The 17,199-nt window shown below is 39.6% G+C and overlaps 1 protein-coding gene across 5 annotated transcripts in view; it reads right to left on the bottom strand.

Moving 5' to 3' along the window:
* Positions 1-17,199, bottom strand: part of NEK7 (NIMA related kinase 7) — a 157,412-nt gene that overhangs the window by 137,678 nt on the left and 2,535 nt on the right. The window contains exon 2 of one of the 5 annotated variants that reach the window (XM_072831305.1): positions 17,000-17,187. The exons of the other annotated variants lie outside the window; for them this stretch is intronic. The gene's annotated coding sequence lies outside the window, so the exon portion shown is untranslated. The remainder of the gene's footprint in view (positions 1-16,999; positions 17,188-17,199) is intronic. 5 annotated transcript variants of the gene reach the window in all.

The following is a 17,199-nucleotide window of genomic DNA, read 5'->3' as shown; positions in this document are numbered from 1 at the left end:
GCCAAGGATTGATCATGCCATGACACTTGCCCCTCATTCTCTATCCCCGAGTTCTCAGATTATAAATCTCATAACCACAGCCTATCTTTCTAAGGTATTTCTGGCACTCTGCACTACTATTTCCAATCTTGTATAACAACTGTTTAGTCTTGCTTCTACATTTAATTTGTTTCAATGCTTATTCCCAGTGCTTTTGGACAAAGATGTCCTTTTCCCTAATTTTGACTTTTCTCATTTGACTTTTTCTCATTTAAAAACATTTTTTAAAGAGCACACATGCAATACATTTTCTCTAACTCTTGAAAATCTAAAAATATCCATCATCACACATGAACCATAATTTGGCTGTGTATACAACTTCTTGGCCACAACCCTTTGTTTTGTTCTTTGCAGACCTCTGAAGCAACTGTTCCGTTACTTCTTGCATTTTGTGTTGCTGCCTCCTAAATGTTTACAGAGAATACTTTGATCGTTTCCAATTTCTCGGATGAAGATACTAGTTCCAGTGACTTTTGTCAACTACAGTTGAGATGTGTATGCATTAGCTACTATTTAATCTAGTATCTGCTTGAAATAAATCAAGATATCAAAGTGAATCCCCACTATAAGGGGCATGATAGGATATTCTTTTATCTGCTTTTTTTCATTTCTATACAAAATACATCTTTTGCTCTATGATCAATAAGCAATTTTGCTGATTCTCTTGCTCGGGTTTCCTTTTTTTTTTTTTTTTTTTAATTTTTATTTATTTATGATAGTCACACAGAGAGAAAGAGAGAGAGGCAGAGACACAGGCAGAGGGAGAAGCAGGCTCCACGCACCAGGAGCCCGATGTGGGATTCGATCCCGGGTCTCCAGGATCGCGCCCTGGGCCAAAGGCAGGCACCAAACCGCTGCGCCACCCAGGAATCCCGCTCGGGTTTCTTTAATGATTAGTCCCATGATCATTTAAATCAATAATCATGCATTTTCAGCTGGCACATAACCTGCCTCCTACACACTGATGATTTATGAACCAGTAGCTCCAGAATCTCATTTCCAACTCTACTGGATCTTCCTGCCTGATTGCCAAAATCTTGAAGGCCTCCAGCCCATTCTACACAGTATTCCCTTTCTTAGTGAATGGCATTGCCACCCAGTCGTCCCATAGATTTCCTAGGTCATAGCAGACCCTCTCACTTCCCACCTCCACGGATGTCCTCTATAAATTCTACCTCGCAAACATCTCTCTGCTCTTCCCAGACCCTCATGATTCCTGCCACTATTATAACTCATTAACTGTTCTGCCTAATGTTGGCAGTGTAATTCCTACTCTCTACGCTCACCATAATTATGTACCTAAAATGAAAATCGAATTATGGCATACTCCTGCTTAACACCCTTTAATGAATGAAACACACTTTTCTTAGCCTTGCTTCTTGTTTGCCAGTGCTTTCCTTCTTTAAAATGCTGTAGTCTGGCCTTAATAACCACTTATGTTTCCTCCAAATTCTAGGCTATTTCACACCCCGGGCCCTCTCACAAAGGCTATCATACTGATAGCACCCTCCCCAGCTAGTATACTTGGGCAACCCTGCTTCATCATCAGTGGCCCTTTTGCCTGGGTGGCTCAGTGAGTTGAGCGTCTGCCTTCGGCTCAGGTCACGATCCCGGGTCCTGGGATGGAGCCCCACCCCGGGCTCCCTGCTCAGCAGGGAGTCTGCTTCTCCCTCTGCCTTTGCCCCTCTCCCCACCTTCCACTCCCTCTTGTGTTCTCCCTCGCGCCCACTCTTTCGCTCTAGCAAATAAATCAATAATTTTTTTAAATCTTTAAAAAATATAGAATAATCAGTGACTTTTTGTAAAATACGTTCTGAAGTACTTGTTTTTATGTATTCTAGTGAATCAGTGATGTGCAACTGAGGTCCTAATCATTAACTACACTAGCAACTACTACTACTTAAGGAGAGAATCTATTTCTTCCTCATTTTTTCTTTAACCTCCAGTACATATTAAGGTCTTGTAAGTACCTGTTGAATAATCAAATTTAGAAAATAAGTCATCAAAAATACAAGTCTAACAATCAGTATCGAATTAATTCAAATTTACATGAGCATCTACTTCTGAATAATTAAAATAGTTATCCTCCCTACATCTCAGTTTACTTCCCTCTAAAGGAGGTTAATAATAAGCACATAGCATGTGATGATAAAGCAAAGTCTCAAATCCTTGTCTTAGAATAACAAATACAGGGCGCTTTCTGTGGTAAACAGATAGTTGAAAGAATAAAATATTAATGCTTCTCAAAAATGTTAAGTGGTATACGAATGCAAAATAGTATTATTTTTCCCATTGATCTTTACAGAAGAATTCCCCTAAGAAAATGTAAAAGACAAGTGATCCCTAGTCAACCATTTCAAAGAACTTTGCCAAAATAGCTTTTCATAGACTTTCTATTTGTTTAGTTTAACTGTAGGCATTAGGGTGCTGTTACGAATACAATAAATTTTCCCCTATATTTCTGCCGTGTCATTCAGTTACTCACATAGCAACAACTAAAGCCTGGAAAAGCACACGATTACTAAGCCAACCGTTCAGCTGTCACACTAGAAAAATCATGGCAACCGAACCATACCGTCCATGGCAAAAGACTAACATACATAAAGAGCTTAAGATAAATAGGTTGGACCATCTCCCCAACCTGATTATAAAAAACATCCTACTGAATGCCTTATAACTAAATAATTCATAGTAGTGAATTCTATCATAACAAAGCTGATAAGGCCCTACGGAATACAGGCTAGTAGCTAGAAATGCTTTCATTTGCATGAATTATTTACTGTAAGGTCATTCGTTTTAACAGACTTTAGTCCGTAACAAGTACTCGCTAACTAAAAATTCATCACAAAAAAATGAAAAACACTTCTCATTTAAATAAAGATAAATTTTAATAGTTTTTTCTAAATTAACATATGATTTTACATTTTATTATTTTTAAAAACGTATTAGTTGCTATTTTTTTTTAATTTTTATTTATTTATGATAGTCACAGAGAGAGAGAGGCAGAGACACAGGCAGAGGGAGAAGCAGGCTCCATGCACCGGGAGCCCGACGTGGGATTCGATCCCGGGTCTCCAGGATCGCGCCCTGGGCCAAAGGCAGGCGCCAAACCGCTGCGCCACCCAGGGATCCCTATTAGTTGCTATTTATCCTTTTTTTCCACATGCCTACTCTGCTAAACACTGTTCTATGCACTTATTCCTGATTTCCAAAATCTTCTTTTCTTTATATACTACAGTTTACAGTGACCATAAAATATTTTTTAAATGATTTCTTATCAAGTATTTCTTTTGATGTTCCTAAAAACTAAACTAGTAAACTGACATCCAGAACTAAGTAGTAAAATAAAGACTCCAAAGCAGGTCCCCTGATGTCCTGTCCGGTGAATGTTTTCACTCAACCCTCACCCAGATCCTCACAATGTTTTTGAGATCTGAGTTAGACCTAACAACAGAGTCTGTCTAATGATCATTAGGTTAGTGGAACATAGTCAATATTTAATAAAACAAAGTTAGTGTGTTACTTTACTTCTGGAAAAACTCATGCCTTTTCCCTCCTCTTGCCCACACATCCTCTCACCCAAAAAAAGAGAAGAAGAAGAAGAAGAAGAAGAAGAAGAAGAAGAAGGAGAAGGAGAAGGAGAAGGAGAAGGAGAAGGAGAAGGAGAAGGAGAAGGAGAAGGAGAAGGAGAAGGAGAAGGAGAAGGAGAAGGAGAAGGAGAAGGAGAAGGAGAAGGAGAAGGAGAAGGAGAAGAAGAAGAAGAAGAAGAAGAAGAAGAAGAAGAAGAAGAAGAAGAAGGTGGTGGAATAACAATCGTATCTCTGAATTTTCTTAATCTCTTTTTTAATGTGTAGATTTCTAATGCAAATCAAATTAAGAGAAAATTAAGAAAGGAGGAGAAAAAAGCAAGTATGTAAAAGCCATTTATTCATAGGGTACACAAAACTGTCCTTTTAATAAAAATACTTCTCAATGCACTTAGTGTAACGTAAATTATGGTTATATTTTATACTTTAAAATTTGCCTTCTAAGAAACTAAATTCACTTGCTGCTATTATTACTCTTGACATCACAGAACTGAACTAGTCTTTGAATGGATTATATACAAAGTTAACCAAGGCAGCTGCTAAGCAAACTTTCTCACCAAACTCTGCCAAGTTATTTCAATCCTGACCTGCACCATCCTGCAATCCTTCTCTTGCTCCTTTGCACAGACCACGAAATCATGCCAAACTCTGTGTGTTCGTGTTTGTGTCTTTTAACATATACAAACAGATACTACAAACAAATGTACTTTCCCTGGCATACTTACTATGCGAAACTATGATTTTATGGAGCTACTATCCAAAGAATAAAGATTGTTATTTTAAATTAGCAGTTAGAAATAACAAACATAATGTTGTTTGTTCATCAGAAGCTATCTGGGATTTACATGACAGACTTTAAATATAAATAACAAAAAAAAAACTGAAAATCGAGTTAATAGGGATTAGAGACTTACAAACAACTAAAACAGTTACATATAATTGATGATACCTATCTAAGTTTTATTTTCGGAAACCTTCTGAATCTGTGAAAATCCATTTTCTAGCTAAAGAATGATAAAATCTTAGAAAGCAGAGTAAGAGGCTTTAAAAGTACAGTTTTATTAAGGATGCAAATGGCATTATTTGGGTTTTTACAAGAAAATGTCTTACATAGTATACTTAGAGCTAAAGTCAGACAGCAGCACATGAGTTAACTTTTAGTTTCTCCCAGTACTGGCTGGGTACTGATACACTTTAAGAAAGCAAGGAGACCAGGACCCCTAACACACTTTCTCTCAACAGATTCACCCGCTACCACACATAACACACTGTCCCCTCTACACTGATGACGCCAGAGCTCTATCACAGGCCAGATTTCACTGCTGGGCTCAAGCTCCATATAACCAATGCCCTAGAGGGGGTTACTTGTGTATCCCACAAACAGCCATAACTCAACTTAGGAGGCCTCCTCCTCCCACCACACTCAGTTTGGATGAACATAGAGTCAATAAGAACTGAACAAGTTACTCTGTACTCTGCTTAAACAACAGGACTCAGAATTTTAAGCTGAAGCTGGTTGAGATTTCTTTTTTGTTCTTCATCGGCATCAAGCACTACGACAACTTCATCAATAACTAAAGCAAAACTTGTATTCCCTCGTATCTCAGAGTACTTCAACTCTCACTTTCCCTGGCCAACAAGTAGAAACTCATACCACTTAATAGCCATTTGATTTGTAGGTACTCTGCATGGGAGGGCCTCTATGATTATCTCAACACTAAAGTGACATGGAAAGGCCAGCTGCAAACACATTTTGTATAATACACGAGAGAACTTCTTAAACTGTACCGGGACAAAGTTTGTTCTCCCTAATTCTCACAGTCGTACTGCTACTGCTCATTAAAGACTACAAAGTCAAAATTGCAAAAGAATTAGAAAATATAAAAAAAAAAAAAGAATTAGAAAATATACCAGTAAAAAAAGGAAGACTATACCTCTTCAGCTTAGTGAGAGCTACCTATATATACCCCTGCCCTCAGTGAGGCAGCGAGTACTACGGCATAAATAAAACATCCCAAGAATCTTCAAGAAGAGTTAAGTCTCTCATCTCTTCATCTTTTTTCAATAAAAAGCCACAACTACTCAAAAGTGGGGCTGAGAGGGGTAGGGAGAAACAGGTGCTAGCACTGGATAGATAAATGGCACTATCATCTAGCAGACCCCCTGCCAAAACTATGGGCTTTCCTAGACTTCCCTCCTCTCTTATCCACTCCAGCTCATTCAGGAGGGTCAGTTTTTGAGCACAACCGATGTGTCTACTACAACTGCAGGGAATATAGAAAGGCAATCTGGATCCCTCAAGTCATTCCTGGGGGGGGGGGGGGGGGGCAAAGGGGGAGACAGAAAGATACAGACTTTTCGGCATAAGGAAGCAAGTATCCTGACAGACACCAGCCCAGGGAACAGCTACAAGAGCTGGCAAGAAAGATGCCTGAGCAGGCTGTCGGTCAGCAAGGCTTTGCAAAGGACACGGGAAGTGAGTTCTAAGGAATGTGTGGGAGCTGAGCAGGCAAAAAAAGAGGCAGGACATTCCTGACGAAAGCAGGGAGCAGGGAGCGACAAAGAACTACAAGCAACACAGGAAGACAGGACCATCAGAGGCAGGAGCCAAGGCCCAAATCGTATTCTTAAGAGACTCAGAACAAAAAAAAAAAAAAAAAAAAAAAAAAAAAGAGACTCAGGGATTGGAAATTATTCCAAAGATAGTAAGTGAAGGATTTTAAGGAAAAACAAAACAAAAAACAGACAGACCTAAAAGTGGGTAGAAGATGTTGAGTATGGTTCTTTAAAAAAATTAAAAAATAAATTTTTAAAAAAGCATAAAGAAATAGATGAAATAAATAAGGATATAAATACATAAATAAATTTAATTCAATACTAAATTTTAAAGGGGAGAAAAAGAAAGCAGATATTACAACAGGCTCTACTTATAGAAATAACACTTTTTCTTGGTAAATTAAAATATACTATACAATCACCAAAGTCTGGATTTTCAAGTCTAAACGTAATTTTTTCATACATCTCGTAACACATTTTCTTAATACATTTTTTAACAAATCTCCCTAAGGCTGCCTTTATAATAATCTTGATTCAAACCTGACACTAGTTCCTGGTCTATGATCACCTAAGAACCAAGTACAAAGATATCAAAGCACTATAGCTTTTACTGCTATTACAATCAAAATTTGAAAACATAAAGGTACAACTAACTGTCTACAGTCATATTACAAGAGAGGAGGGGGCCAATCTTCTCAGTCTAGTATGAGAGGCCTTTCGAAATGCAGTATCTTGAGTATCTTTCCAGGCTCATTTCCCATGTGCTTCTTCATTAATTCATGAATATACACTGTATCTTTGGTCTACTTGGCACAGGCCTTTTTGCTAAGTACTTTATATGTTTTTTTGGTTTTTTTAAAGATAATTATTGACACTGTGATTGTCCTTTTAAACTTCCAGCAATGAAAGCTATGAAAAGATACTAAATAAAATACATTTGGAAGTGGAACCACCTTTTTCTCTAGGTTAGCATTTGATGGCCACAAATCAAAGGATAACCTTCATCAATTTCCAATTAGTCATTATTCTTAAGAGGGGAGTAACTTCCAGTAGTAAGATAATTATTTCTTTACTTAATTCAAGTTGTTCAGTATTTTCCTCATGAAGGGACTGTGAGAACATCAAAACGGAATTCACTTGGCAAATATATAGTCAGCACTTTTTATGGGCAGAGAGACATTGCTACCCCTTTATAAAGAGCCAGGCCATTTAACTTGAACTAGGAATGATTGTGCTCTAAGGAAGAGAAATACAAGGAAGGATATTCAGTAAACAGCCTAGTAAATAGCTCAAATCAATTTAATCTGACTACGGGTCCTGTTTCAACCTCACGTCCTAATTCCAAGAACTTTGCTCTTTGTTCTTTGTTGCCCGAGCCTCCAACTTGTACCTAACTGCCAAACTTACCTCTGCCTCAACTCCATTAACACTTATTTCCACCAACTTCATGCCTGGCATATACACCCATTTTTCTTGGTCCTCGTTCCCATGTCATCCTATTCTGAGATCCTTCAGAACTTAAGATTCAGAATTCAGGTATCAAACCCAGACTCTCAAACTAGATCTCTGAATATCCCAACACTTCCCACTTACTGATCAACATCTATCTGTATCCCGTGGTAAGACCTTCCTGATACTATGACCCATGGGCCCTACAGGGACACGTGCCTGGCCGTCATCACAGACTTCCCTGAAACCAGCAGCTCAATTGTTCTGGATATTCTTTCACTCCAGGATCTGCCCAGACCTTCTTCCCCATATATATCATCACTGGGATGCAGTCACCTGTCATTCCCTGAAAGGCTAGTTTTGACAACACACATATGTACAGGACATGATTCACACCTTCCAGAAGCTTCTATTCCAGGAAAGCAACGAAGACAAGTAACTACAGGGAGAATCAATAGGTAGTAAAGGCTTAAGGAAGCAGGACTTCTATATATTATCCACATAATACTAAGGCAAAGCCTTAAAGGATGAAAACGGTTTTAATACAGTGAGACTGAATAGCTGAAGCATAGAAAATAGGCATTAAAAGAGTGAAAAAAGCATAAAGATAAAGCAGTGAAGCCAGAAAGGGTACAAAATGTATCCAAAAAGTGGGGGGAGGGGACACCTGGGTGGCTCAGTGGTTGAGCATCTGCCTTCAGCTAGGGTCATGGTCCTGGGGTCCTAGGATTGAGTTCCACATCGGGCTCCCTGCAGGGAGCCTGCTTCTCCCTCCACCTGTGTCTCTGCCTCTCTCTGTGTCTCACATGAATAAATATATAAAATCTTAAAAAAAAAAAAAAAAGAACAATATTCATGATGACAACCCAACACATGAACACAAAAGGCCTAGGAATGGTAGCCCCACCGTACCGGACCACACACTGGGAGACAAGGGCATCAACATATCCTAACCTAACATAGTTGTGCATCGTTATAGTCCAGGCTCCGTTTTATTATCTGAGCCACTCATCACATTACCAGTGCTCTCTCGTAAGCCGGACACTCAGCTCTTAAAGTGAGTTCTGTAAATATTAATTTGACTCGAACTAGGAGCTGGACTCTGTGCTTAGCATTTGAAAAGATATAAAAATGAACCTGGACTTAATCCAGGACTTCAATATTCTCTTTATCAAACTGCCTCTTCTTATTATGTGAACAAAGCTGGGGGTAGAAATGGTCATAAATAAAAAAAAGGGCCTAGACATTGATAAACTCCAAAGTAAGAAAAAGGTGTTAAAAAAAAAACACTGATAGAAAGTAATTTTTAAATGACCAAGCATACCTTAAATAAGTGAATGAATGAATGACCAAGCACGCTTTCTTGAATAAAGAGCACAGCTTGCATGCAAAGATCTGTATCTAATGACAAGGAGAGAAGTTAGAAGCGACTCAAGTACCAGACACTTGTTATCAATGGAAATAAGACAGTCATGGAAAAAGGAACAGGTTACTCACCATGATGTTCTTGAACACTTTCCAGCATGACTAGATATGCAAGACATAAAAACGTGGTGCAGCCAAGCCCACAAACAAGACTGAAAACTGCTGGTAGAAGTAAGGTGATGGTGACTAGAGGCAAAATCTCTGAGTGCAGACAAAGGGCTTTTGCCCTTAAGCAAAAAGCAAACTATCTCAGAGGTAAGGGAAGTGGTAAGCTTTCACACCTAGCTGAGAGAAATACTGTAGAAATGCCAAAATGGTGAGAACAGCATACACTCTAAGCAGTTCATTAACAAGGGACCATTTATTGGGATAGAACGAAAACTAACACTTAGATGTACATGTTTTCTTTTACTTGTTTTAAGTGGAATTTTCTCTCCTCTGTTATTACTTCAGTTGTTATTTGTAAAGTATTTATACTTTATCTAAATGATGTTAATTGATTTATAACCATCATTTATTTCAATTACACGCATCCCCCATTTGAGCTGGGACACAGATTACACGTGCTGGAAAAGTCTAATTATTAGATATAAACTGTTCCACGAGGCTGCACACGCCAGGCCAGAAATGTTAGCAATAGGAATGGGCTCTCATTACAAATAAATATTTTTTTAATTAAAAAATATTTTTAAAAAGACCATGTGGCGTGTCTTAGTGTAGCCTGAGGAACAACTGCATTAGAATCACCTGCAGTTGATTGGATGAGCACTGGGTGTTACTCTATATGTTGGCAAATTGAACACCAATAAAAAATAAATTTATAAAAAAAAAAAAAAAAAAAAAAAAAAAAAAGAATCACCTGCAGTACTTCTTTTAAATGTAGGTTCCCATCACAGACCAGTGACTTTCCAAATCTGTGTTTACTATAAAAATCATCTGGGGTATTTGTATTTTTTTTAAGATTTTATTTTTAAGCAATCTCTACACCCAACATGGAGCTCTACTTATAACCCCGAGGGCAAGAGTCACATGCTCTACTGATGGATTCAGCCAGGCACTGCTGGGGTACTTGTTTTTAAATGCCAATGCCTATACTTATCAAATCAAAACCTCTGACACAGACACTCTGAGGACCACAGTTGAGAAAGAGTAATAGGACAAATGCTTTAAAAATATAACCTATCTTGGTAGTAGCAAAAAAGTCACCCATATATTCTTGAACAGCTATCAAATTTTATAAATCATCTTCAATGTACCAACAGATACAACTGTTTCAAGGAATCATGAAATAGATCCTTTAGGGTTCGTTTGATTCATCTCTAATCATTCTGCTTTGTAAAGCAGAATTTTCACTAAAACAAGGAACGCATACAATAAACAGAGAACCAAGGGGCATGGCTACAGAAGTAAAGGAAACAGAGCCGTCTTGATCTCTGCATCATGAAGATAAGATCTCAAGAAGAGAAGATACTGGAGGGAGAAACTGGTCAGTGGCATTGCCAAACATTTCAGGCATATATACAAGAATCAATGGAGGCATACAAGCTATTTTCAATATACCAAAATGACAAACAATATGCAGGCTGGCTCTTAAGAGTCAAGGTGTCTAATACAATGAAATATCTATTTCCAAAATATCGACCACACAACCACTCATGAGCTTTTCTTTAACCTTTACTATCCTATCTACTGCCCCTAGGTGTTCCTTCCTGGGACTGGTCTCCATAATGGTAATTTTTTGTCCTTCTTGGATCCTATTAAATAGTGAGGATATGGGATGCCTGGGTGGCTCAGCAGTTGAGCATCTGCCTTTAGCCCAGGACGTGATCCTGGAGTCCCGGATGGAATCCCACATGGGGCTCCCCGCAGGGAGCCTGCTTCTCCCTCTGCTGTGTCTCTGCTTCTCTCTCTGTGTCTCTCATGAATAAAATCTTAAAAAAAAAAAATTAGTGAGGATACAGCAACACATCCTACTGTTCCTCATTTTAGAGGCAAAATACTTCACTCCTGTAGAATCAGGTACTCAAATATCTGCTGACTTAAATCAAGGCCCTGATCTGGGCAATCAGAGGTAAATGTCATCCCTCCACAGTAAGTCTTTACTGAGCATGTACCATGAACAGAGCAAGATTCTGCTAATTCAGGAGAAGTGAAAGAAAGAAGAAATCACTGTGCCTACTACTGAAAACATCACAAAGGTAACACAAGGCAATGCTAACTGTTAGGGAATCTAGCAGGGCACGGATTAGCGAATTTGCATCCTTGGGTTTTAGTTTATTCTCACAGTAAATGAAAAGGTCAGTTTAGACAATTTATAAGTTTCCTTCCAGTTCTGAAAATAACTGATTTGGTGAATCATACACTTAGGTCTCCTAAGGGAAACTACAAGCTGATAATGGTGAATGGAAAACTTGAGTTTGGAACAGCTGTTTTGTGGCATCAAGAGAATACTAACTGCAGGGGTGCCTGGGTGGTTCAGTTGGTTCAGTGGCCAACTCTGGATTTCGGCTCAGATCATGATCTTGCCCCTCCCCCAGTTCACGTACTCGTGTACTCTCTCTCCAAAATAAATAAAATCTTAAAAAGAAAGAATACTAACTGCAGATTACATACGTAGAGGATAACTCGGGTGCCTTTATCTCTTAGGTGTAATTTCCACACAATCCTAAAATATTCTGTTCAGAACAGAAAGATCAGAAATCTAAAACCTGTAAAGAATGTAAAAAAAAAAAAAAAAAGATTTAGCTTATTAAACTTTAAATATAAGAATGACTGCTGTCCTTAAAAGAGGAGGAGAGACACATACAGAGACACATAAGAATGCCAGGGGACAGAAGCAGAGATGGAAGTGACATATGTCTAAAGTCAAGGAACATCAAGGAATGCCGCCAATACCTGAAGCGGAGAGAAAGGCATGGAATATGTTCTCCCTAGAGCCTTCCAAGACAGCATGGCTGTGTAGACACCTTGATTTCTAATTTCTAGCCTTCAGAACTATGAAAGAATAAAATTATGCTTTAATAAGCCCCCTAATAAGTTTGTGGGAAATATTTTGCGGCAGCCCTAGGACATGAGCACAGGTGTCAAGAGCCAGGGCTCAGAGCAGCCACTTCCTGGACCATGACAGGCCAAGTACAGTTCTGGGGACCCCAAAGAGTAGCATCTTCCTTATTGTAGCTGTGTCGTCATCAGGATAGTGACTGTGTACTCTCCCACTGACAGCTTTATGATCAGCAACACCCAAGGTGGCCTGGTATTGGGAAACTCTGCTGGAGCTGGAAGGCCACCCCCACCCTGTGCCCCGCAACCATCATACACTATTAAACAATGTCATAAATTCCTTCCTACTTATAAAAACAAAGAGAATGATTAAAGTATAAGAGAACTGCCTAATAAGATTTAATTCTTTATCAACAGCTAGTACTTTAAACACGCAAGGTCATAAAATGATAAAGCGAAGTGGAAAACAACACGCCCTTCAACAATGAAAATATTTATCAAATATAGAAATGCCTGGGTGGCTCGGCGGTGGGGCATCTGCCTTCGGCTCAGGGCATGATCCTGGAGACCCGGATTGAGTCCCACGACGGGCTCCCTGCAAGGAGCCTGCTTCTCCCTCTGCCTGTGTCTCTGCCTCTCTCTCTCTCCCTCTCTCTCATGAATAAATAAGTAAAATCTTAAAAATACATATATACAGAAACTGTATTAAAACTTTACTTTTGGGGAAAAAAAAAACCTTTAGTATATCTAAAGTTGAAGATGTTAAAAAATGCCATTTTTTACTGAACACATTCTTAATGTGTTCTAACGCCAAAAACTGTAAAGAAAACAAAAGAAATGAATTTGTAGGCTGCCTTAAGAAACTGAAATAAAACATCATTTTTCCCATAAATTCAATCCATCAATAAGCTTTCTTCCTGCATATCCCTCAATTTACATGTAATTGTTAAACAACAAACCATGCCTGGAAATAGACCGTTTGGATAAGGACATGTCATTTGCCTAAAAAAATTACCTACTGTCCAGTTCTGGGTGATAGTATGCAACTAACCACAATATTTTACTATATGGCCCACCAGTTAGATATAAAAAGCAATGGAAGATTTGCAATTCCTTACTTTTCAGAAGTACAATAACTTCTTGTAAACATATCGATTCAATCTTCCCAATCATGATGTAAAAGTGGATATGTGGCTCTGTTATGGTTACAACCACAACAAAAATTACATTAATCTGCCAGGTAAATATGAGAAGATGAGGAAAATATTCCTACAATTAAAAAAAAAAGGGGGGGGGGCAACGTTGTAGGACTAGTAGAAAGAATATTTTTAATTTTGCCGTGTTTAATCAGTATTTAAGGATCTTTCTGCAACTCCCGTTTTTTACTATCCAAAGTATAGCCCACAGGGCTCTTGTGTTTTTTCCTGCCTGAGGAACCCAGGTTTGATGCCTTCTCCCCACGCTCAGAACAACAGGAAAATATTAACTCAAACGTGGGAACCACTGAATTATGAATATGGAAATCACAGGGCAAAGGGGAAGAAGAATCCAAGCAGAGAAGGCAGAAATGGCAAGAGAGCTAGGCAGGAGCCCGACCACACAGAGCTGGGCCAAGGCAGAGCGAGCAAGAAACTGAGAACAGCAGATGTGTTTCCTACCACTGAAGGTCCTAAAAACAGCAAGAGGTGAAATGAAACTAACGCTTGGGGCCGACCGTCAGGTTTTTACAGTCACTCCTCAAAGCGATGGTACCTGAGCAGAGAAAACTACAGTCCCAGTAAATCCAGTAAGGCAACCAAGGAGACCAAGCTGGGCTTAGTCTTTTTCATGGAAAACACAGAAAATGATGTTCGCACAGCAGGTCCAATCAAAGAGGCTCCACTAGCCTGGTGGGCCCTTGGAAGGCCCAGGGGGACTACCTGACCGAGCACCCAGGCGCGCCCAGGACCCACTCCTGGCCAGGGCCTGGAAACTCCACTGGGTGAGGTCAAAGCGGCTACAGGGCTACACTTTCCATTCCATTCCGTTCTCAGGCTTCCCAGTAGCTGCACCCAGGTCAGCCTACAGCTAATTCTTCAAACAAAGGCAGGAGGTACCCTGCACACCCCCAGGCCAGACACACCCTACTGCAGGCCCTCCCACAAACACAGGCCCTTTCCTGTATTTAAAAAAAAAAAAAAAAAAAAACTGGGGAAGTGTCTTTTATAAAAGACAAAATCCATTTTTTCTTAAAAAAAAAAAAAAAAAAAATCTGCCCACCCCCTTGCCGACGCCAGAAACTCCTTCTAAAAGCAACAATGGAGGCGGTCATTCCGATAGGTTCAAATGAAAACTATGAGTTAAAGAAACACATCAAAATATATTAGTGTTATCTGTCGGGGGTCAGGTCATGATCCTGGGGTCCTGGGATCGAGCCTCACTTCAGGTCCCTGCTGGGGGGTGGTGGTCAGCTTCTCCCTCTCCCTGCTGGTGGGCACATTCGCTTTCTCCCTAATAAATTCTCTCTCAAATAAATTAATAAAGTCTTAAAAAAAATACAGTTATCTGCCAATCAAGCAAAGACTAAATATAGGACACCAGAGTTCATCCTGGTTTAGTAAGGAAGAAGCCGGAAGAGGTACATATTCTTTCAATGACACAGGATGGGTGTGGAATCCCCAAAAAGCAAAGAATGGTACAAAACCCTGAAAAGATAAATAAATCCAAAAGAGGTTCATATACTTATAAAGTCTCTGAGATGAAACACAAAACTGGGATATGACTACGTGGATATTATTTCGAGGGGATTGGGAAACATCAAGAGATTGTCACAAATGTCTAATACCAAAAAAGGACAGGGCCGCCTGGGTTGCTAGCTTGGTTAAGTATCAAGACTCTTGATCTTAGCTCAGGTCTTGATTTCAGGGCTCTGAGTTCCAGAACCAAAAAAGGCTATAAAATACTGCTGCAGAAAATCAAGTCAAACATCAATGGCCCAGAATCATATTGAGATCTTTGGTATTAATTATCATCTAGACCTGGGGTGGGCCTCCAGCCTACTCGTATAAATAAAGCTTTACTGGAATACAGCAATGACCACCTGTTCAGACTACAATGAGACAGGCCATATGGCTCACAAGACAAGAAATAGTTACTATCTGGTCCTTTACAGAGAAACTTTACAAACCCCTGTTTTATACAAAAGCAGCCTGGAATGAAAACCCTTAAGTACTTACTTACATTGATTATCAACAGAAGACCAGTGGCAAGATCTACAGGAAGGTCCACTTCTATTAAGTAACAAAAAAAACATGTATTTCTAAATGTGTACAGACCAGTTAAGAGGTTCCATTCATTTATCCACTGTTTTGATTAACATCTTGGATAATTATTACAAAACAGCTCACTGGAGGTGCCTGGGTGGCTTAGCAGGTTAAGCTGCTGTCTTCTGGCTCAGGTCATGATCCTGAGGTCCTGGGATCAGCCTCGAGTTGGGCTCCCCAAGGAGCAGAGAGCCTGCTTCTCCCTCTCCCTCTGCTACTCCCCCCAACCCTCCACCACTTGTGCTCTCTCTCAAATAAATAAAATCTTCACCAAAAAAAAAACCTCAAATGTAAGCACATGATCTAAATAGTCTGACAAAGCAGTTATTCTGACAAGGGTTAAAAAATTTCCTACACAAGAAAATTAGAAAATGCTTCATGGTCATCTCCCCTTCTCGTTCCCACTGTTCACTAAAAACCATGAAATACAATCTTTTAAGTGTTTTCATGAGAATGAAAAAATACTTTATAGAGATCTATAACATACAGAGGCAATCAAGCTATTAGTCACCCAAAGAGGGATGAGGAGTTTAAAAGTTTTTACAACTCTAAGAGTGAATTGCTATACACTAGTTTTACACATAATTTAAAAATTCTCAACTGCCATTATATCCTGCAAATAAATACGTCTCATTACAATTATATAACCAAATGTTATTCGCCCATATTCCCTATAAAAATGGGAGGAGGGACGCCTGGGTAGCTCAGTGGTTTTAGCGTCTGCCTTCAGCCCAGGCTGTGACCCCGGTCCTGGTCCTAGGGTCGAGTCCCATGTCAGGCTCCCTGCATGGGGCCTGCTTCTCCCTCTGCCTGTGTCTCTGCCTCTCTCTGTGTGTCTCTCATGAATAAATAAATACAATCTTTAAAAAAAAAAAAATGAGGGGAGGAGGAATTAAATAGAAACATTCAAAAGTATGAAGAAACACTTAAAACATCTAGCTATATATTTGTGGAAGTGTTTCGATAAAATAATCGATAAAGCAATTCAAAGCAAACAATAATCCTATGTCATTTCCGAGACACCCTCAGGTATTATGCTAAGTGTACTGCCTGCCATGCTTTATATATAATATACTAACCAGAGCACATAAATATCTGGAGGGGCAGATATTTTAAGTGAAGGAAACCAGGAATGTGGACAGAGTGCAGCTTTGTGCAACTGCAGCTGCAAAGCAAGTTGTTTTTAAAATACCAAAGCTTATTAAAAAACAAAAAAGAAAAAAAAAAAAAAAAGAAGAAGAAAAAAAAATCAAAGGAAACAACCTGAAAGGAACTTTGCGGCCTATCTAATTAAGCAACTTCTCTTCCAAAATCCCATTCAAATAATCACTGTTCTCTCCTATGCAGACACCCCATAGGGGGCTACTTTAGGAATACTCCTGAGACAAGATTTTTAAAACAGGAGTTTGGTTCCAGAAACTCTGTGCAAGTCTCTAATGGCACCTCAGACCACATCTTTAAATGAAAAGAAATGTAGGTTTCAGTTAAATAAAAAAAAAAAAAAAAAAAAAAAAGAGCAACAGGTGAGAAGAGAAGGAGAGGAGGCTACCCAAGTGCTTGTGATAAAGGAGGGCCCCGAAGCGTCCGCGGCGAGGGCGAGGAGGACGGAGGGGTGGAGTGTGAGGCTGCACACTTACTTACCCAGCCTACAACTCCGCGTCCGGCCCTTCAAAAGGACAATCCTGATTCTCATCATCTGGGACCTGGGTCTGCTCCCCGGGCCGGAAGCCCCCCTCCTCCACCTGCGCGCTGCTGCCATCATACCAGGCGTGCTTTTCGCATTCTTGGAATAAGGGCTGTGTTACGGGGCGGGAAAGGAGCTCTGCAAACTGCACGGCCAG

This window comes from Canis lupus, chromosome 6 (genome assembly GCF_048164855.1).
Source record: "Canis lupus baileyi chromosome 6, mCanLup2.hap1, whole genome shotgun sequence".
Taxonomy (NCBI): Eukaryota; Metazoa; Chordata; class Mammalia; order Carnivora; family Canidae; genus Canis; species Canis lupus.
This window is presented reverse-complemented; position numbering and strand designations above follow the sequence as displayed.